The sequence below is a fragment of the Leiobunum rupestre genome, chromosome 3 (genome assembly GCF_980474605.1).
Source record: "Leiobunum rupestre chromosome 3, qqLeiRupe1.1.hap1, whole genome shotgun sequence".
Lineage (NCBI taxonomy): Eukaryota > Metazoa > Arthropoda > Arachnida > Opiliones > Sclerosomatidae > Leiobunum > Leiobunum rupestre.
In genome coordinates, this window is record NC_143386.1 from 70,392,205 (window position 1) to 70,415,388 (window position 23,184).

General features: G+C 39.9%; 1 protein-coding gene and 1 non-coding gene across 2 annotated transcripts in view; both read right to left on the reverse strand.

Moving 5' to 3' along the window:
- The window catches only part of Schip1 (Schwannomin interacting protein 1), a 137,586-nt gene that overhangs the window by 38,483 nt on the left and 75,919 nt on the right, over positions 1–23,184 (reverse strand). The window lies entirely within an intron of this gene.
- TRNAS-AGA (transfer RNA serine (anticodon AGA)) lies at positions 12,889–12,970 on the reverse strand. The gene has a single exon. It is a non-coding gene; the product is annotated as a tRNA-Ser (tRNA).

A 23,184-nucleotide genomic window follows, 5' to 3' on the forward strand; every position in this document is an offset into this window, starting at 1 on the left:
GCCACCTAGCGGGTTAAAAAATCACCGGGCAGATAAGCAGAAGGTTAAATTGAAATTTGGTGGTTCCAAGAAATGTCGTGATAGATTTATAGATGGCGCAGAAAAGCAATCTGAAAATTCGAAGCAACCGAGGTACGTGCATTTTACTGGCGCGAAAATTTTAGTTGGTGTTTGGATGCCGTTGGGTGTATATTGCTTCTAAGTTTTCTAGCCCATTAAGTTTCAAATACTTTCGGATACATGTCAGATATTGCCGGATACATGTCAGATATGACCGGATACATGTCAGATATGACCGGATACATGTCAGATATGACCGGATACATGTCCATGTCAGATATATTGCGATATATATCAGTTATATTCCGATATATATCAGATATATGTTAGATACGTTCGGATATATATAAGATATTTCGGATGTATGTCAGATACGTTCGGTATTATATTATATACTTCTGGTTATATTATATGCCAAGAATCCAAAAGTTGAATATATACTATTCTCCACCACACTCCCCCTTTTCGGCTTTCCGTTGCTATACGCAACGCGTTTTGAAATTTTTAATGTTTAGGCTTAGTTTCTCTTTTCGATTTGATAGTCGCCAGCCAGATTTCCCGCACGGTACTGATGAGTTCCAAATAGAACGAAACCGGTCTACCGTTGGAATTTCTGGCTATTTTATTTATTTTTAATTTAGTTTATTACTCGAAGATCTATTTGATCCGAGTTTCGCGTTGCTCGAAGACCTATCGGTACGAGTTATTAGTAAGTTTTTAAATTTCTTCAAATTTGTTTAGGATTTAGCTATATTATCCCTTTTAATTATGGACTTATCTACTTTTTCGTGAATGTACTTTGGCGAGTATGAGAAAAAATGGAAGCTAGGCTACAATTTATGACTAATTACGAGACTCATGAATGCGCCTCTATTTGGCGGTTTGAGGCAGACGACGCGGCGCCTCGACGAATTCCAAAATAACAATCATGTCTGTCCGTCCAGAATGAAATTGCGTCATCGAAACTTAGTCATTCCACTACGCAAAAAAAAAACGATATTTACTCGGTGCTACTGAATTTAGCAAGCCTCGGCAATATCCATCTGACGTAATACGGTCAGTGCGAACGCGGTGAATGCCGCGCCATCTTTTATCAGAAATGAGAAATGCTTAGTATGTAATTTATTGTTTCTACAAAATATTCAAAATGTAAACGATAACTACTAAAGTAATACCATAAGTCTATAATATTGTTCCATAAGTTTGTCACTTTGGGGAATATTTTACTGACAGCTAGCAACGGCTAGGAGGATGAAAGTGGTGTTCTGGAGTGGAAATCGGAGTGCAGCATGAATGCCAACCTCAAACTCTTGGACATAAGTTAAAAACTGACATCTAGCGAAGAAAATTTGCAACTTTTAAAAATTTTCTTCATTGGTTTCTTTTAATCGGGCTGGGAGTCTGGAACACGGCAATGTTCGTTTGTTTTTCACGGATAATAATTCTTATTCCTACCAGGTTTAGGAACTGGGTAAGAAGTTATATTCTTATAATCACTACGACAATTATCAAAGCGGCAGTTTTTTAACTCCTATGAAAACGCATTCTACTGAAATTATTTAAACACTCATATTGAATTTGTTTCCACTATTTAAATCCGTTCGGGGTTCTTTCGCGACTAAGATCCGTTATTGCCTGAGAAATTCAAAATTCCAAAATGGGGTAGCCTTAGAGGGATGGGGGAGTCCGTATTGGGGGGATCCAATTTTATATTCCAGGATGCGCAGTCTTCATCTTCCTAGGTAACGGAGTGACGTCATCACCAGAAGAAAATCTCCCCCTAGCGAGGCGCTGTCAAAGGCTACGTGTGACGAATTAGCAAGCGGTCGCAAAACGGCGACGAAGCCCGTAAATGCAGTCTGTTTTGTGAATAGCTCCCAGTAAACCTTTTGCACGTGAAAAAAAAGAAGTGTCACACTTATTTAAGAATATTATACACTTGTGGTAATACCGTAATAGTGAAGCCCAACTTTCCAATTTAAGAGATCGGCATTTTGAAGTTCAAATTTTAGGGGGACCATGAAATACTGAATTGATTCCTATGATTATGTTACCTTTAAAGTCCCAACTTATAATTTGTGTTTAAGATGCGCATTTTTCTCACCAGAGCCGTTTTCTTATTGGGTACAACGTTAATAGTTCTTTGGATAAAGTAACGAGGCCTTCTTGTTTACATGTTGCTCTTACGTCACAGTCTCTCACTTTATGCTTGTGCTGGTGAAGATCGTGTTATCTAGGAGCAACAAACACAAGGAGAACGCAGCAAGCCTTTAAACACGCTAACGCAGTGTTGTGTACAAATTTCAATGGACGAACTTTTACGCTGAACGTTATACGGGCGGGGGGAAGACAATTTCCGAATTTCCCCCTTCCGGCGGCAGCAGGCGCTAAGCGTCTAACACATAGATACTTCATGTTGTAGAAGTGACGCCAGAATTTTGGCCGACATCTGGTGGCGGCACCCGAATAATATCGCTAAAGCGTCTAACACATAGATAAAATAACTTCGTATATAGGAAATTTCATGTTGTAGAAGTGACGCCAGAATTTGGGCCGACATCTGGAGGCGGCACCCGAATAATATTATTTGGTGAAGTTCGCACTACACGAAGTCCGTACTAGAACCTTGGTGTAACGCAATCCCAATTGCAAAGGCTTAAGCGAGCTATATGTATTAAAAGTACTTTTCTTGAACTGAGAGCAAATTTAAATAAATAGCACTAAAGAAATAGCATTCAGTAAATATTTCAAGTTTGTTTTAAACGCTATTTCTGGTATATTTGAAGACATTAACCTTATTCCCAAAACTCCGACCTCAAATTCCTCATTACGTTCTACGCTCTTGAGAACACAGCCAACTGGCGCAGTCACTAGATGTCAGGGCAGTCTCATGAGAGTCAGTTTGCCCCATGAAGTTTCCTATCTATATACGAAGTTATTTTATCTATGGTCTAACAAATGTACACAAAAAAATGCACGACTTTTGTCGGGTTGCGTTCTCCTTGTGTCGGGACAGTGGGGCGCTGTGTTTGTTGCTCCTAGGTGTTATCAGAGTTATACTCTGATTTTTCACAACTTTCATTAGCAGCTAACCCCTTCTAAACCACAGCTAAATCTATCATTAATAGAGTAGAGGCAAGGTACCGTTCAGCATTAAAATCTGAAAAACCTTTAGGTAATCTGAAAAGGCCTTTCCGTAAAATAAGCTACGATTGCTGAACTTGTTTTTATGTAGCTCATTTGTCACGAAATACGTAGAAGTTCAGTTCAGTTTCTGCTTAACAAGACGTTCGATGGGTCAGAAATCAGAATACACACAATCCTTCTAATGTGTTAAGTTTGTTTGAACTATTCACAGCAACCTGCAACGCCGGTATCACAACCAATATATATCACACTTATTTGTTACTACTAGTCAGCCGTTGAGTGTCACACTTATGTTTTCTGGTTTTGCGACAAAGACTAGTTCGATCAGTTTCATACTTATTTGTTACTTCTGATCACACTTATTTGTTACTTCTGATCACACTTATTTGTTACGTTCAGTGTCAGACTTATTACTTAAGTTCTGATCATACGCCGAAGACTAGGTCGATCAGTGTCATACTTCTGATCATACGTTGAAAGCGCGGCCCACTCTGAACGGCCTTGAAAAACGCCAGAGGTAAACGGGCGCGTAGACCTCTATAAACACGCGGATTTACAATGTTGGAAATTGCGGGGGTCCGTATACGCTTCCCACAAAACCTTACTTAGAATTAAATTTAAGGAACGTTTTTACAATTCTTGGTTATATGTAAACCACAGCTATTCAAAAATATTACTTTCATGAAAATCGGACTTAAATTAAGGAACTGTATGTAGATTTTTAGGCGAAAATATAAAACCACGAAAATTGGGGTCCCGTAAATAACCCTGAAAACTATACTTAAATTTAATATTTACTGATATAACCGAAGTTGTAGGTCCGCTGAATCCTAACCTATCCAATAATAGTTTTTTTTAACGTTATCGGACTTAATTTTAAATAAAATATCTACCACATAAAGCGAAACCTCTGAAAATTGTAAATTGGGCAAATGCCCAACTTCTAGGGCTCCGATTTGAAAACTTTATGAAAGGCTATCAATGGCGAGGTATGTACATTCGAAGGATATATCATTGACTCTTCTAGTCCTAACCGTTGAAGAGATATGCGCGACACGGCGGCATCGGCATCGGCTACACCGTACCTGAGACTAATAGGCCTACACACAAATCCTTAGGATTGTGTGTAAAAACCGGATGTCTCGTCGAATTTAAACCATGGAATCTCAATTTTTAAAATTGAGATTCCATGTTTAAACTAATGGCCAGGGCTTTTCTTAATAAAACGTCATCGATACGTCACCATAACAAGAAGGCCGAAATAAATTGGTTCACCCCGTGATTTTTCTGTTTTTATTGTATTAGTGTTTTAAAGTAGTGTATATTTCTAAGTTTACCTCACCTTGTATTTTTGTCTAATAGACGCTTCAAGAAATCATCCTCCAAGGAAATCGCCAAGGAGTAATATTTCCGAGAGCCAGAACCTGCAAGTCACTGTTTATACAGTGCTTGTTAAAATAATGGACATTTTTCACCTTTATGGCAGCTAGGACCAACAAACACAGCACTGCCCACACAAGGACAACGCAACCCGTCAAAAGTCGTGCATTTTCTTGTGTTCATTTTTCATTGGTTAGACGCTTTAGCGCCTGCTGCTGTCGGAAAGTGTAAACTCGGAAATAATAATAATAAATAATAATAATCAGCTAGGCTAATACCCAAGGCACCACCTTAGGCCTAAGTCGTCAAGCGACTTTTGAAGCCATTAATTCAGGTGGCCGGGTTACAATGCGTAGGAGGGTGGTGGCAAGCCCTGCATGCCACGCGTTCGAGCCAACAGCTCCCTACACTAACTATTACCGTTAACCTCAACAAGTTTTAAATTGTCTAAGACGTTCGGCGTAAAGGTTCGTCCAATGAAATTTGTACACAACACTGCGTTAGTGTGTTTAAAGGCTAGCTGCGTACTCCTTGTGTTTGTTGCTCCTAGCTGCCATAATTATCTCTCGATTTTTTGACCGGGAAAATTGTAATATTTAGTATTTTAATTTAAACGCTATAGATATTACCATAAGCATATCATAAGGCTATCCTAAGGTCCCCATAAGCAAAGGTCTAGGCCAAATTTTTTAAGATCACATTCCCGTTACTAAGAGGTAGAGATTCAAAATCTGCGCCTCCTAGTGGCTACGTCCTCAACTATGCATTTCTGAAATAAATTTCTCGAAATGCATTATGAATGCGCGCAAGTCGTGCGCGAACGTTTTCAAACTTATAGACACGCGGAAGAAATCTTAGCACCGTAACCAAGGCTTATTCACAATTCTATCGCTTTAAAACTTAAAATTAACACTTATCTTTGCAAAATCATTCATCAGAACCTAAAACTGGCTATTAGAAATAAGAGTTGCGTTTCTGAAGGTATATATTTTTTAAATTTGAGATTTAGACGCGTTTTGTGTGGCATGCTCTACCAGGGCCGCGTCAAAATTCTGAGAAGGAATGCTTCTCTTGAGAAGAGTTCTTCGTGAGAATTTTTCTCCCCGTGAGAACTCGCTAAAATGCGTCAAATGTAAAAAGACTATTCTAAAGATGGCGGCTTACGATAATCGCACGAACGTAGTAAACTAAGCCTTTGACATGATTTCACGACAATATATGACGGAAGGAAAGATTTTATTTATAATTTAAAAGGAAATGTTTCATCGGAAATTAACTAACCATTCTATATTCTATGAAATTAATTTTCGTCCACAAAAATAATGTACTGTTTATTTTCTTCGGCATCAAGTAAACTGATTAGAATATTAGCTGCCATTTTTATTTGTAATTTGACCGAGTGAGAATGCTCGGGGGCATTCTCACTCTTCTCATGAGAACACGTGGGAAGATATTACTTTTGAGAAGTGATAATTCTCACTATCACGGGAAGAATTCTTAGAATTTTAACGTGCCCCAAGTAAGACAAAATTTTAGATGTAGATATTTTGAAAAAGAAGATGTCGCTACTGCACAACGCCGTTACCATGGGCCCCTATGCTAGACCTTTACTTATGGGGACCTTACGATAGGCTTATGATATTACATTAGCTGGTCAGAAATATATGGCGACGTCTTCAATTTATAAAAGGTTCCGACTAGGAAGTATAACCGACTTCAAACTTCTAGAGCGCTCTGCTTTCCTCTCTAATGTGTCTACGGGATAGTCTAGATCGCTTCGAATTAACTCAAGACTGTGTCTTCATTGTCTCGAAGAGCGTTTCAAAGAGTCGTTACCCAATTAAAAATACGTTTATGGTGGAAGATAATTTATCCCATTTAATTAACACGCAGAGAAGAGTCAAACAAATTAACCACTCTGAATTACGAATAAAAAAAAGGGGATCAAGTGCAGATAAGATGGGGAGCTAGAAAACTGCCAAATCCCAGAAAACCAATAGCTCCCGACAAATGAGCGTGATCATTAAGCTGAGGAAATGGTTTCCCCCTTTTCGAACGAAATCTTATACTTCAAGAAAACGAAACAAAGCCCAATAATGAGGTTTCTTGAATGGCCAAAATATTTCGGTTTTCGTATCAAACAGGAATCCATACCTCTACTTGGAATGCTTATCCTGGCGTATGGCGTATAGTAAGATCACTCTGACGGCTTTGACCCCGCCTACGAGAGAATAAATGCGCTCCCCTCTCATGTTGTTGTTTGTTAAGTTAAAGGGGAACGGCCAAGCTTTTCGAAATATGGCCTTATTTCCGTATCAAAAGATTAACAAGACGTTCAATATACTAACACGTACCTTTTTTGTCTTGAAAAAATAGCTTTTGGCCCAAAACGTTTAAACGAAAAATAACGCCAGGTGTTTGGGTTTGAATTTTCGCCGCCATCTTAGGGGCTGCCGCCAGCGCCCCTAACCCCGTATGAGCGATTTGCGAACTATCCTAACTTTTAAAATCGCGCAATTTAGGCTTAGGTCTCTTATAACTGGAACGCGCCGCGCGTGTAAAACAATTTTTTTGCGTCTTCATCAGCGCGCGCTTTTACGTTGTTTTTCTGTCTCACCGCCTTCTCACCAGGTGTCGCGGCGGACGCGCGCTTTTCGATTTCCCGAAATTTCTTTATTTTATTAAAAATTGACCACTCAATATTTTTTTACGCGGTTTTCGCCATAAATTTTAGTTTTTAATGGGCTATAGGGCTATCTAACTGGTTAAAGCTTGACCGTTCCCCTTTAACATAGTGACGTCAAAAATACCGTCAGCCACATCGAAACGAAAATCTGCCGCGATAAGCATTCCTAATAGAGGTATGGATTCCTGTATCAAATGATTCAATTAAATACATAGACGAATCGAAAAGATCTTGAAAACGTTGGTTACAATTCGTTTTTGGTTGATAAAATAATCGAATTGTTTTAAAATATTTCACCAAAAATATATATTTTTTTATGTTTAAGGAAAATGAATATTAGCGTTTTCCATTTAATCTGACGTCATAGATCTCGCCCCAATCGACTAGAGTAAAACCGCAATTGGAACATTTCATTACCACATTCCCGCCATGGCAACTAAAAAATGTTTTTCATAACTTAAAACCTACTTTTCCATATGGAAATTAACATGGAGAAATCGCTGATTTTAGTATAATAATTAAAAAAATAATTAAAAAAATAATTAAAAAATAATTAAAAAAATAATTAAAAAAATAATTAAAAAATGGTTCATTGGGAAATTTCAGGTTAATTTGGGTAAATGCGTGTACCAGGGCCCCCACTCAAATTTTCAATATTTTTATAGGAAAAATAGGATTATATTTCTAAAAATATTGGACTTTATAGGACTATTTTTACAAAATTATAGGATTTTATAGGACTACAGATGCTATTTCATTTACTAACTTTATGCATTTAAAAAGCAAATCTATATTTAGAGAAATAAATCTTTGATTTTCACTTGAAAATAGAAACTATTTAACCATTTTACGAGGGGAAGCTCACTTCAATGATTATTAGGACACCCTCTTATGATTAAATCATGATTAGATTAGATCAAAATTAAATCTGTAGCTGAGGCTGGACATGCATCAGATTTATAGCCCGGTGTACCGGTAAGATTGAAACCACACCACCGGACGTCCATCATCAAATGCCCTACGCCAGCGTCCACAAGCCCGGACAGGTGACAAAACCAGCATGGGTAGCAGAATCCTACTACTGATGGTCGCACCCTCGACGCAAGCCGCTCAACCCAGCAGAAGGTGCAGCAATGGGCCGACCAACGCGCCACTTCCACACAGCAGTGGGATAGAGAACGGATGCTCTGGCAACGCCAGCCGACACCCTACCTAGAAAGGTAGAGAGCCAAGCCCTTTGGAAGGAGCGCCTAAAGGGGAACGGCGGGCACACAGCAGACCGCATAACCCGGCACAGCTGGCACCGGATATCCCGGTGGAACTCCAAAAGGCCGGGAGATGGGTCCGCCGTGCCCTCATACGGAGGCCCGCAGCCCCACAGCAGGCTACTCAATCCGCCGAAGCGGCCAGTTTGCCTGGACCCTCTCAGTTAGCCTGGGCCGAAGCCCAGTTACGAGCCCACACCGGACCGACTGTAGCTGAGGCTGTACAAAGAACACAAATGATTAAATCACAATTAAAAATGTAATCATGATCATTAGGACACCCTGTAACAAAGTGATCCGCCTCTAGCCATATTGTCACCAAAATATACTAGTAGCTAACAACAATAACAAAACTATAGACTAGAATGACTTGGTATAGGAATTTATCCTATAGCTAAATCTAGCAATTTAACTGAGTGGCTGGATTTGAAATGGGCAAAATATCCAAATTATAGGATTTTATAGGACTTTTTGGGGGTTTTGCTAAAAATATAGGTGTTGTAGGACATTTTTGAAAATATAGGATTTTATAGGAATTATAGGACCTCTGGGGTCCCTGGTGTACATTTGGGGAAACATAAGCATATTGGGTAAATATAAGTAAATTTGGGTTACATTATTTAAAATTTAGCCACTTTAATTGAGTTTACCCAAATTTATCCAATTTAACCAAAATTTATCAATTTTACTTCCATAACCCAAATTTACACATTTTACTAATATTTACCGAAATGTACATGCGATTTATCCATGTTAATTTCCATCTGGTAAAGAAGATTTAAAATAATCAAAAACATTTTTGGTTGCCATGGCAAAACTAAAGCCCGTCGAAACTTTCCTTTTGGGAAATTTCAAGTTACATAAAGGTCTACTTATCCACCGAATTTAAACAAAATTGGTGAAAATCACCAAATTCCGCTACGTTTCAATATCAAAGGCAAATAACGTTAATCTGATGCCATTAACTTCTGGATAGAATTATTCTAAACCTTGAACTATTCATCAAGGTCGGAATCAGGGCCGCCCAAATCGTACCCGGCCCGGGCCGTTTTAACCTTTCCGTAGGCCTTAGGCAAAAATCTCTTATTTACCGACTTTTCGGACCTTTGTAGGCCCTATTATATGAACTCGTAAGCCCTAATGTCCCCTAAAATTTTCGTAGGCCCTAGGCACTTTGCCTAGTCTGCCTTATGGATAAGACGGGCCCCGGTAAATTACAAATTCCGGGCCCAAAGAGGGCTCTTACCAAGGTGGGTAGAACTGCGGTAAAATGGGCCCTTACTACTGGAGATAGCTATACTTTTTCGGACAGAAACAAGTTTGTTCAAATACAGGCCAGTGCTGGGCCTGATCGGAATATTGAGGCTACACTTTTTACTCCTTTTCAAAGTAAAGAGTATAGAGTGTAAACTGATCAAATCGTCTGCTTATCCAGAATATATCTGATATAAAAACCACAGGCAGCCATTGAGGGAAAACGTTTTTACCCTGATTCGAACTATTTGCAACCACCAGAACAATCGGAGTAAATTGACGACATCGGGGAAATCCCAGAACAAGCGAAAAGTATCCACCAAAGTTTATACAGGGTGTTAAATAAAAAACGATACAGAGCCAATTACTCAAAATGTGTTTTATGTAAGAATTTGAAATTTCCAGGTTACATAGAGTGCAAGGGGACAAATTACAATGAAAATTTCAATGACCGGGAACCAGGTCTTCAAGGTCATTCAAATTTTATCTCGAGAACCGTTAGGATTAGAAGAATGGTTCCAATAAAAAATGTGTTCTACGTTTAATTTTAAGTGTAAACAGCTTTGACCCGATCTAATTTGACCAATGGGAAGCCGAGAAATGTTAGACCAAAAACCATAAGGTCGTGTGTGGTATTCTAATCAAGACACGACATTTAAGAACTTTTAAATAGAAAACTACTAGATCTAATGGATCAAAATTGTCGTGACACTCTAAACTGAGTGGGGGAGTTCGAAATTTGTATTTTATGATAACCTTGAAACATTAGTTCAAGGTCATTCAAAATGTATCTCGAGAACCATTAGGAATATTAGAATGGTTCCAATTAGAAAAATGCCCGCCAAGGTTTTTTAAGTGAAATTACCTTTTACCCGAGGTAAATAAACCAATAAAACTCCAAAATAAACGTTAATTAATTGATTTAAGACGTACCAAGTATTTTTATTAACTTTTTTTAGTTCAAAGGTTTTAAACACAAAGGAAACTAAATAAGTAATTGAAATAAATGAGCAACTAATAAAAGTAAAAATTATTTACAAATAATTTAAATAAATAATGAAAAAACTGAAGATTAACTTTCAAATAATCATGAACATAACAATGATAATGTAATGTTTCAAGCTCCCTTAAATTCTAGACTTATTTGGCGGCGCTAGGCTCTAAGCATATATTTTCCATATGTTTTCAACTACGTTCTAGACTGTCGCAAAATGAGAACACAACGATTTGTTTTCATCGGAAGACGTTTGAAATCCGTTTCCGCTTGTTACGGGTTCTGCTCTCGCGATCGGGATTTTGAAAATAACTCCGGTAAGGCTTAACGAATAGGATCTTAGTAGTGCATTCACATTATCACTACAAGTCAATTTGATATTATAAGATTAATTACCTGACCTGTATGTAAAACAAAACAATTAGCGCTTGTATCAATACACGTTTTTAGGCCTAGTATTAAAAGCACGAGGTTTCCTGTTTGTTACGAGAGTTTAAACAATTTCCCACTAGGCGGGGCGTCATACTCCCTAAGTAGAAATAAATGGATCGTAACTAGAGATGAGTCGGGCCGGCTAGATTTAAAGCCGGACCCGATTAAAAAAAATACAAAATTGAAACCCGACCCGACCCGAAAAACTGTTTATGTTTATAGTCTACGGTTGTACTAAATGCTAGAGCGGGCACCCAGATTCAAATTTTGTCAGTAGATGGCGCTAGGAGCTGTTTGAGAAACGGTTAAAAATTAGTGAACGTGCCACGTATTAACACGTGATAATAATTCGCTTTCTGTATGTAGAGATTTGCTGTTGCGAATAAAATAGAAACTTGATCACTAATACAGGGTATTTCAAAAGGTTATGCACAAATTTGAAGGAGTTGTGGGAGGTGGAGTTGAGAAGTAAACCTGTTTTTTCGCCATGCTTGGTTTTGCGCTTGTCGCAGCCTACTTTCAGAGGCTAGTAGGCCACACTTTGAAGCTCTCTGGCGCTCTTTTAACTCATCGTAGGAAAATGGGGAAAAACAGGCATACTTCCTTCAAATATTTGCACACACTTTTGAAAAAATTGAAACACGCTGTATATAAAAAGGCCGACCTGTTCAGTTTTATGTAAAAAGCATGACCCGACCAGATCTGACCCGCCAAACATTTCGTCTCGAGGCGGGCTCGGGTCGGGTAAGCTCGCCTTTAGCGAGCCCAACTCTATAGAATAATTGCCGACAACGGGGGAAAATAGGTTTCATTTTGGTCGATTTCACATGGATTGTTTATACACGCAATTAACCTTTTGACCTCGGTAATTTGATGTTAAAGTTACCCATAATAAGATTTTGGAAATATATCGATTTGTAGCCATCGAAAATTGAATTTGCACATTATTTCCATTTTCTACCGAAGTGGACGAAGAAAAGTTTAGTATTTTTTCTATATTTCAACTCCATCAATTTTTCACTTCAATTTAGGGAACGCAGTTAGATTCAACATCACCAGGCGGAGCATCAATTGTTTTAAATTTTAAGCAAAATCCATGTAACATGTATGGTAAATTCATTACGGAATACGGAAAATAGAATACTTGCTTTAATTAACGGAATTTAAACCGGCTCGAACCGCGCTAAAAATCTTCCCCAATTCACAAAAATCGATAAAAACCAAGGTTAGTAGATATTCAAGCGGTGTGGATAAAAACATTTTCAAACGCTAGTTGGAACGCTGTCGCCATCTACCATGCAGTCTTAACAACATTTCGTTTTAGTCAGCTCAATTAAGTAAAATTTATTTTAAAAACTGAAAGCTGGGCAACGGGGAAGGTTTTATAAAATTTACAATCGCGTTTGATGTATGCCGTACACGCAAAGATTTAAGGGGCGCCTAAAGTACGGCCTAAATACATAAAATGGAAAATAAAATCGATCGAAGCTCCGACTGTGGCGGCTCCTAGCGGTCATTAATCGAAGATAGATAAAGCATCGGAAATAAAATAATTTTTAAAGAATTTTCTTTTAAAAATATAACATTCAAAATAAGAATAGAAATGAACAATTGAAAGAAAAAAAACATGAATTAAAAAACCATAAATGCGTTGCAAAAATATACTAGACCGCAGTCGGCAGGATTCGAACCTGCGCGGGGAGACCCCAACAGATTTCTAGTCTGTCGCCTTAACCACTCGGCCACGACTGCACATGCAAACTGGTGTTTAATAGATAAGGCGTTTCTTGGATCGTTTAATATGTTCTCTTCTCTTCCAAAAAAACAAGTAATTTTTAAAACGTATTAAAATGGAAATTTTTACAGCCAGTTCAAATAGGGAGCGGATTGATATAAAAAAAACTAGGACAAATTCCTTCTGAAGTTCTACAGACAAATTAAAAGTCATAAAAACGTTTTTTCTTAAATAAACAAATATTATATTAAAATGCAAGTATCATTATTTATAAGGCCAAATTTACAAATCACGATGAGGAAAAACTAATAGCGTCTGCTTTAGCCGCTTCCTAGTTATTTTTTATATCAGTAAGGAAATAAAGCAAAAGCAAATTGATAGAGAAGTATACCGTTAGTCTCAAAGTTGAGACAAAAAGCGAGTTTGAGACCGAGTGTTTATAATGGTACGTGAACATGGTGAACTGAAAAACCACGAGCCCGAGACTAGACCATTCTATTGTCCTTTAATTCATGAGCTTGAGCGGAGTCTACTTAAAATATGTAAAAGCTATTGTGTCCTAGCTTGGACCAAAAAAAAATGCCTTTTATAAGAGCTGAGACGAGACTTAGTTTGAGTCGAGGTTTAATTTTCCTGAATTGATGGGCCTTATGCGAGTTCAGTGATAAATTTTGGTTGTTGAAACGAGCTTGAGCTGACCCTCTCGGAGGTAATTAATCTCCCAAAATTAACACTTTTGGTGTGAAAGACACCATTTATCCTAAAACAACTCCGATGAATAATTCTTAAATCTCTGAGGATTAGCTGCTTTAGTGTAGGGCAATGGCGTAGCCAGAAATCCTTCAAGGAAGGGGTTCAAACTAGTCGCGACCGAAACGAGTCATGGTGGCGTAACGGCGCTAGTTTCTCCGAGGTTGCGCCTATGATCTAGCGTCATAAGAACATTATATTAAAATGCAAGTATAATTATTTATTAAGTCAAATTTAGGACTAACGATGAGGAAAAACTAATAGCGTCTGCTTTAGCCTCTACCTATCTAGGTTTCAATGGCGAACCAAAGGGGGCGTTGCGATAGTTTTCGTTCGCGAATTGTAATGGCCGCCATTATTCGTAGAGCATTTACGGCGGGGGGAGGGTATCCCTTAGAATGGGGCCCTTAACGGGTCCGAGTGTGCAATAACTGGTGGCTTTACCGGGGAGTCGGGGTCCGGCTCTTGTAACCCATAAGGGCGGTGGCGCACTGGGAGATGTTAGCTCTGATCAAACGGTCCTATCTCCACCTCCAACTTCGGTCAGGTTTGGGCTGGATACTGAACTTCGGTTCAGGCTAACGGAGAGGGTCCAGGCAAACTGGTCGCCTCGGCGGATTGAGTAGCCTGCTGTGGGGTGGCGAGCCTCCGTATGAGGGCACGGCGGACCCATCTCCCGGCCTTTTGGGCTCCCACCGGGATCTCCGGTGCCAGCTGTGCCGGGTTATGCGGACTGCTGTGTGCTCGTCGTTCCCCGTTAGGAGCTCTTTCTGAAGGGTATGTCTCTCTACCTACGTAGGTAAGGTGTCGGCTGGTGTTGCAAAAGCATCCACTCTGTGCGAAGTGGGGATTGGTCCACCCATTGCTGCTCCTTCTGCTGGCTGGAGTGGCTTGCGTCAAAGGTGCGAACATCAGTAGTAGGGTACTGCTACCCATGCTGGATTTGTCACCTGTCCGGTGGACGCTGGCGTAGGGCACTATGATGATAGGCCTCCGGTGGTATGGTCTCTGTTACTAGGTACACCGGGCTATAAATTCTGACACACTGCTCACTTTATGTGTTGTGTGTTTGTTGCTGGAAGCTAGGAGCAACAAACACAGCCCCCAAACAAGGAGAACGCTACCCGTCAAAAGTAGTGCATTTTATGGTGTATAGTTTTCATTGGCTAGACGCTTTAGCACCTGCTGCCGTCGGAAGGGAAAAATTCGGAAATTGTCTTCCCACTTTCAGTGAAACGCTCAGTGTAAAGACTCGTCCAATGAAATTTGTACACAACTCTGCGTTAGCGAATTTAAAGGCTAACTGCGTTCTCCTTGTGTTTGTTGCTCCTAGCTGGAAGCGTCGACATTCTCGAAGCTTAACGTTTTGGCCTCTAGGAGCGCTGTTGATTGTTTTTACGATAAAACGTCTGTTGGACCCTCTATTCCTACCGTCTTTTCACAATTTTTTATTTCCAATAGCGGGGCGTTCCTTCAAGCTTAATGTGTCTCAGAATCATTTAACAAAATTCGTCCCGAATTTCAGGTTGTACCTCGTGATAGCATATACAACGAATGACAATTTGGCCTTTTTTAGCCCTATTTCCGAAACTTCAAACGATTCTTTGACTGTGTATACTTTGAGAAAACATGAGAGTAATATCGGCGTGACGTATGTCGACGTCACCCATGCTTTTTCCTATAGATAAAAACTGCCGTCAAAATGGCAGCCTAAGCCCAAAGCTACAGAGCGATACTACTCAATACAGCAGAGATTTGGCTGAGTGCGAAATGGGGATTTGAAATTTAGTGACTTTCCCCCAAAATTACTACCCCCCAATTTTCAAGACACTTCGTACCGTCTTAAATCGAATAAATATGTAAAGTTAAAGATGTGATTATCCAACCCGACGAGGGGGGGGGGAAACACAGCATGAATTACCAGGGCCCGTGCAGCCTGGGTCGGGCGAGGTATTCTTCTCTTCTCGTTTATTCAACTATAGAAAATATAAAAGAGGAACAGCAACTCTTTACGGGATACTTTAGGCTCATTAACTTCCGGTACGGTTACGACTTAAAGCAAGTGGCGGCTTCAAAGAAATAGCATTGGATGCTTTTCCTTAAATTATCGCCCCCTGTCGTTGCAACAACGCGAAATATTTTAATATAATAGCCGGAGAAGAAATCTGATGTTAATTCTGTTATAGATAATTAATCTACTACAATCGATGTTGAATATTATAACAATAATGGTGTGTACATATTCCTGTTTCAAAAGATATTTATCATACTTTACCGAATAAAATTTGGCACTAAGCCTCGGTCGGACCTAACACACTTGGGTTGGATTCATACGCCGACAACGACATCTATAGGCCTTTCTATAAAATAAGCTACGCTTGCTGAACTTGTTTTTATGTAGCTCGTTCGTCACGAAATACGTAGAAGTTCAGTTCAGTTTACGCTTAAAAACAGGGTGCCTCGTTGAATTTACTCTTATGTCCAGGGCTTTTCGTAGTGACGCACCAGCAACATTAAAACAATAAAATTATATAAAAAGGGCTATTGAGAAACCGAGGTACTAGACTAAACAGGGTGTCTTCATTTGATCGGCCGAGGCCTTTTTCTCGAAACCTATAGCTACTAGAAATGTGAAATTTTCAGTATGTACTCTCTCGGGGGATATCGCTGATATTTGTGAATTTCAGAAAAATCGTGAAATATTTCACGGTTTTAGAAATTGTAGTTTTTGAACGCTAGGTGCTAGACGAAAGGTTTCAATGAGTAAGTTCAATTTCACGATTTTTCTGAAATTCACAAATAACAACGATATCCCCCGAGAGAGTACATACTGAAAATTTCACATTTCTAGAAAGTATAGTTTTTGAGAAAAATGCCTGGGCCGATCAAGTGCAGACACCCTGTAGACTTCGAGCTAGGAGGATTCAAGCTAACCTGGAGTGGTCGTCTCCCGTTTTAGGCGGGGAAGTAAAAAATTAACGGACATAACAAGTATCGCCATCTATCGTAGAACCTTTACACTTTTAATCGGCTTTTCGTCTGCTAGTTTTTCTATTCGCATATTTCTAGTCCCGTGTATTTAGTAGGAATAGACAATGAATTTTAATATTCGCAAACTAGCAGACGAATTTTTTAAAAACATGTAGAAAAGGTGGCGCTAAACTCGTATGTCCGCGATTCTGGCTCGCGCTGCGTTGCTGTAGAGAGAGAGGGGAGCTCGTAGTGGGGGAATACACTTTTCTATTCCAGGGTACCGAGTTTTCATATTTCTAGCTTCGAGCTTAGAAAATATAGCACAATACTTTTTAATTCCAATGTTTTTCGGTTGAAACTTTCAGCGGTTGCGCAGATATAATTTTGAACGAGCAGACAGCTTTCATATATTCAATTTAAAACTCGGTCAGAAGCCGCCCATTGAGTTGGGAATATTAATCTAGAGGTCCAATCAAAACGTCGGATTTGAGTATTTCGCGAAACAAGTTTTTAAAAACTAAGAATACTGCCGTCTGCTCCCAAATGACGAGAAAACTTTACCATTCTACCCGTGGCGCCGTCTATCTCTCAATGGTTCGTTCAAATAAGACGCGTTTTCGGGCAAAAATATTTTTTTTTCCAAAATAATAAATGGCGCCACGGGTTATATGATAATGTTTTCTCGTCATTTTAGAGGAGACGGCACATTCGTAATTTTCAAAAACTTGTTACGCGGGGAGCAGATTTGATTGGATCTCTAGATTAATATTCCCAACTCAATGAAGCCGCCAGATGATAAACATTTATCTGGCAGCGCTGTTTCTCGACATCGAAAATGTTTACGCCTCTGCAAATTTATCGTGCGCTAGTCGGCGACGTTTTCGACCGTTATTTTGAAATATCGAGAGAATTTCCGTCGCCCACAAAGGGTTCCCATGGCTTTTGACATGTTCGGCGCTGCTAAGTGGTTTGTTAAAATAACCGGGGCCTTCCGTAAATAACGCGTTGGAGATATTATTCCAGATTGAAGTACCTCGCGAAAACCAAGTTTTAGAACGTAGAAATTAATTTTAAAACCTTACGTCAAGGCTGCAGTTGCTATTCCTTTCTTTTATTTTCTAAATTTCAACTGGAAATGGTAATATCGGTTCTCAACAAGCCCCGGGGTCCGCTCTCGCCAGCTTAGCTTTCTATTTTCGTCGCGACTAAATTTGCGAAAGGGGGTCCCTGATAGTGGTAGACATCGCAGCTGCTGCGCTGTCTGAGGCTCGAAGCGGACGAGGACGCGATCGATCGGGCTGTGTCCGATAGGGAGATTTCAAAAAACGGATAAGGCCATTGCGGAACGCGGGATGGAGACACGGAGAGCGGCCATAGAGACGTAGAAAAGTCTGTGGTATTAGTCTCCCCTGAGTCACCCGCCAGGTTGAAAAGCATGACGGTTCTCTCATCTCTCGCTCGTCATTTGGCGAGGGAAAATGCTCGTTAAAACAGGGGGGCTCTTCGATAATGTCAGAAACCTTTCTCCTTTATTAAAAAGGAGAGAAATTTGCCAAGGCTTCGCGAACGCGTCATCCTATATTAATCATTTCTCGAATCTGGCAGCTCTGCTCCGAACTTCATCACAGAAATGCGGCCGTTACAAATTATCATAAAATGATAGAATGGCGAAATTTCAGCGACGCAAATATTTTCTCTAAAAGATTTCGTAATCGCGAATTTGCGTAAAAAGATTTCTTCACGGCGGTTTAACGACACGGTCTGAGATATTTTTAGGAACCTGGTTTGAATAAATTTCAAATGGGAGAAACTGAGCGAGGTCATTTTATCCTCGTAAAGCCTAGTTCCCACTTAGCGAAAAAAACAATTTTCGCGCTGAAAATTGAAGCTCGCGAATACAATTTGCGATTTTTTTCAAATTCGCCGCTAAAATCGCGTCTCCGCGGTATCTAGCGAATGTTCTTTTTTTTGACGTCCACAGCCAATCAGAAAACGCGTTCCCTCGATCTCTTCCGCTCCCGTCCGTCACTTATTAAGCCTAGGTCTTTAGAAAAGCGGCTCAGCCAACTTGACCAAGATACTGAAGTAAAGGTAATTATCTCACGAATAGAATCGTTTATTTATTGAAATTATCAACAGGAACATCCATTTGGTTCATTTTGAACTGATGTTTTATGTTACGCCTAAAACATTACTAAAAACCCGCACGAGTTGTTTTCAGCGTTTTTAAATTTTCGCGCTAAAGTGAGAACCGCGAAAATTTTATTCGTCTCGAAAATTCGCCAAGTGGGAACTAGCCTTAAAGGGGATCCAAAAAGAAACTTTGTCTACGATCAATTATGGGTAGAATATTAATTTCTAGCTTTTATTCTGCCTTACGAGAAAAGCTGGAAATTAATTAATACGGGGACGTTTTTGGTGTATTCAGGTATCTGAGCATTAGCATTAGCCTCTGGAACAACTTGAGCATATTTCGTAGCGAAATAAGTTCGTCCACTTTTTAATTACAAAACGTAAACGATCATCGGTGTGAAAGCGATGGGTCCGACATTTGCAAATTTTTCGTACGGGATTTTGAATCTCAAAGTGATTTCCGAAATCAGAAATTGATTTTGAGATTTCAGAGCGAAATTTTCGTGTTGATTTCTGATTTTTAGACTGATTTCGAGATTTCGGAACTGATTTTCGCCCAGATTTCGGGATTTTTAAGTTGATTTACAGATTTCTAAAATCATTTTTCTCTAGAGTGTACGGGATTTGTACGAATGTCGGACCCCTCGTGAGAAAGAGTGTCATAAAAAGTGTAAAAGCAGAGGAACTTTCGCTGCGAAGTAACTATTAGCGTTTTCCATTTGATTGCTCGAGATTCGCTTCGAATCTGTCTCTGACGTCATAGATCTCGCCCCAATCGACTAGAGTAAGACCGCAAATGGAACATCAAATGTTGATCAGAGCGATCTAAAGCGCTCGAGAGCAGTCAAATGGAACACGCGAAACTTGACCGGAGCAGATCCGAGAACGCAAATGGAACATCAAATGTTGATCAGAGCGATCTAGAGCAGTCAAATCGAACACGCGAAACTTGATCGGAGCAGATCCGAGCACACAAATGGAACATCAAATGTTGATCAGAGCGATCTAGAGCGCTCGAGAGCAGTCAAATATGGAACACGCGAAACTTGACCGGAGCAGATCCGAGAACGCAAATGGAACATCAAATGTTGATCAGAGCGATCTAAAGCGCTCGAGAGCAGTCAAATGGAACACGCGAAACTTGACCGGAGCAGATCCGAGAACGCAAATGGAACATCAAATGTTGATCAGAGCGATCTAGAGCAGTCAAATCGAACACGCGAAACTTGATCGGAGCAGATCCGAGCACACAAATGGAACATCAAATGTTGATCAGAGCGATCTAGAGCGCTCGAGAGCAGTCAAATGGAACACGCGAAACTTGACCGGAGCAGATCCGAGAACGCAAATGGAACATCAAATGTTGATCAGAGCGATCTAGAGCAGTCAAATCGAACACTCGAAACTTGATCGGAGCAGATCCGAGCACACAAATGGAACATCAAATGTTGATCAGAGCGATCTAGAGCGCTCGAGAGCAGTCAAATGGAACACGCGAAACTTGACCGGAGCAGATCCGAGAACGCAAATGGAACATCAAATGTTGATCAGAGCGATCTAGAGCAGTCAAATCGAACACGCGAAACTTGATCGGAGCAGATCCGAGCACACAAATGGAACATCAAATGTTGATCAGAGCGATCTAGAGCGCTCGAGAGCAGTCAAATATGGAACACGCGAAACTTGACCGGAGCAGATCCGAGAACGCAAATGGAACATCAAATGTTGATCAGAGCGATCTAAAGCGCTCGAGAGCAGTCAAATGGAACACGCGAAACTTGACCGGAGCAGATCCGAGAACGCAAATGGAACATCAAATGTTGATCAGAGCGATCTAGAGCAGTCAAATCGAACACGCGAAACTTGATCGGAGCAGATCCGAGCACACAAATGGAACATCAAATGTTGATCAGAGCGATCTAGAGCGCTCGAGAGCAGTCAAATGGAACACGCGAAACTTGACCGGAGCAGATCCGAGAACGCAAATGGAACATCAAATGTTGATCAGAGCGATCTAGAGCAGTCAAATCGAACACTCGAAACTTGATCGGAGCAGATCCGAGCACACAAATGGAACATCAAATGTTGATCAGAGCGATCTAGAGCGCTCGAGAGCAGTCAAATGGAACACGCGAAACTTGACCGGAGCAGATCCGAGAACGCAAATGGAACATCAAATGTTGATCAGAGCGATCTAAAGCGCTCGAGAGCAGTCAAATGGAACACGCGAAACTTGACCGGAGCAGATCCGAGAACGCAAATGGAACATCAAATGTTGATCAGAGCGATCTAGAGCAGTCAAATCGAACACGCGAAACTTGATCGGAGCAGATCCGAGCACACAAATGGAACATCAAATGTTGATCAGAGCGATCTAGAGCGCTCGAGAGCAGTCAAATATGGAACACGCGAAACTTGACCGGAGCAGATCCGAGAACGCAAATGGAACATCAAATGTTGATCAGAGCGATCTAAAGCGCTCGAGAGCAGTCAAATGGAACACGCGAAACTTGACCGGAGCAGATCCGAGAACGCAAATGGAACATCAAATGTTGATCAGAGCGATCTAAAGCGCTCGAGAGCAGTCAAATGGAACACGCGAAACTTGATCGGAGCAGATCCGAGCACACAAATGGAACATCAAATGTTGATCAGAGCGATCTAGAGCGCTCGAGAGCAGTCAAATGGAACACGCGAAACTTGACCGGAGCAGATCCGAGCACACAAATGGAACATCAAATGTTGATCAGAGCGATCTAGAGCACCCGAGAGCAGTAAAATGGAGTATCTCAATGCATTCTTGCTCAAACACTTATTTACATTCAGTGGCGTATCCAGAAATTCGTCAAGGACGGGAAAAATTGATATAACAGCGACTGAGCACGCACGAGGAGCGGCCATGTTAAAAAATGACGTAAGCAACGACATTACTAATTCAGTTTGAGATTCACAGCGTTAACGCCATTAGTAGAGGCAGATTTTTAAATAAACGAAGACTTACCAGATGCCGTCTATGAAATGAAATTATTTTAATAGGGAATGGGCAGCAAGACGTAGATAATACGTCACCCATGCTTTTCCCCTTATGGAAAAAAAAGCATACCAGCTAGGCGGCCATGACGTCAGGCTGCCAAATCCCTACAGCGTTCGAAGTTGCTTTTTCTAATAAATCAGTAAATATGTATTCCCTTCCCGCAAAAAAAATTGAAACTTGCGCCATCTAGTATAAATAAAAACCTTAAAATCAAACCTCTAAGGGATTCCCTCTAGAATTTCAGGAATCGCTGAAACTGCCCATTTGCTTATTTATAAATGCTTTTTTTCCAGCGCAATATAATATATAAAGATGAGTGTTTGTTTGTTGGTATATATATATATATATATATATATATACGTTTGTCCGCTATAGGAATCTACAGTTTTCAACTTAGGTCGACCACATTTGGTATACTATCTCATGGTACCCTGATATTGGTTTTCAACGGTTACGGTCGGTAAAACAACTTTAATTGAATTAATTTAATTATTAGCTATATCCGCTATATACAAGATACTACACTTTGATCTTAGAAAACATTTCCTTGGTTATACAAATAGGCATATTTCCCAGCTAGTAGCCCGCGTTCGAAAAAACCTGGGTTTTTTCCAAAAGTGGGTTTAATTGGGTTTTTTCATGTGGGTGGGTTTTTTATTTTAGTATTCAATTTGAATATTGCTATTAGACGATATGTAAAAGTATGCAGATACTGCAAAGCTGAACCAAAGGACTGGTAGAAGTACCAAGTTATACGTTTCAAGTTGACAAGCCAGTTAACTTTGCAAAGTTTGTATCACAATTACAATTCAGTCTAAGATGTATATTAAAGTGGTCATTGCACATTGAACCAAATTGCATTTAAACTTGATTAAATTTAATTTTTAAAATCAATTTAAATGTATTTTTAACGTTTTGGAAATTTTCAAAATTTTTCATTTTTTAAAAGTTTTAAAATCCTTCAGATTTCCATGTTATTTTCAATGGAAACATCCCAAATCATGTTGTCAAAAACGTTTTCGGTAGCCATGGCAAAACGAAAGCCCGTCGCAACTTTTCCCTTGCAGGTTTTTTAAGGTAAATCGAGGTGTACACTATACCCGAGTTTGAACAAAACTGGTGATTATCACCTCGGGTCGTCTCCTTGTTAGTCTTAGAAGAGATGGAAGGATTCTGGGTTTTAAATGGCGGATAAAATACTGGTAAAATCCCTAGAAAAATACCCGAAGCACGAATGTCTAACTATATCAATATATTTTCTAAATTGTGGGTTAATACTGGGTGGTACTTATAGTGGCGGACACTTACGCTGGAAAACGTTTTGCGTTCCGAGAAAATACC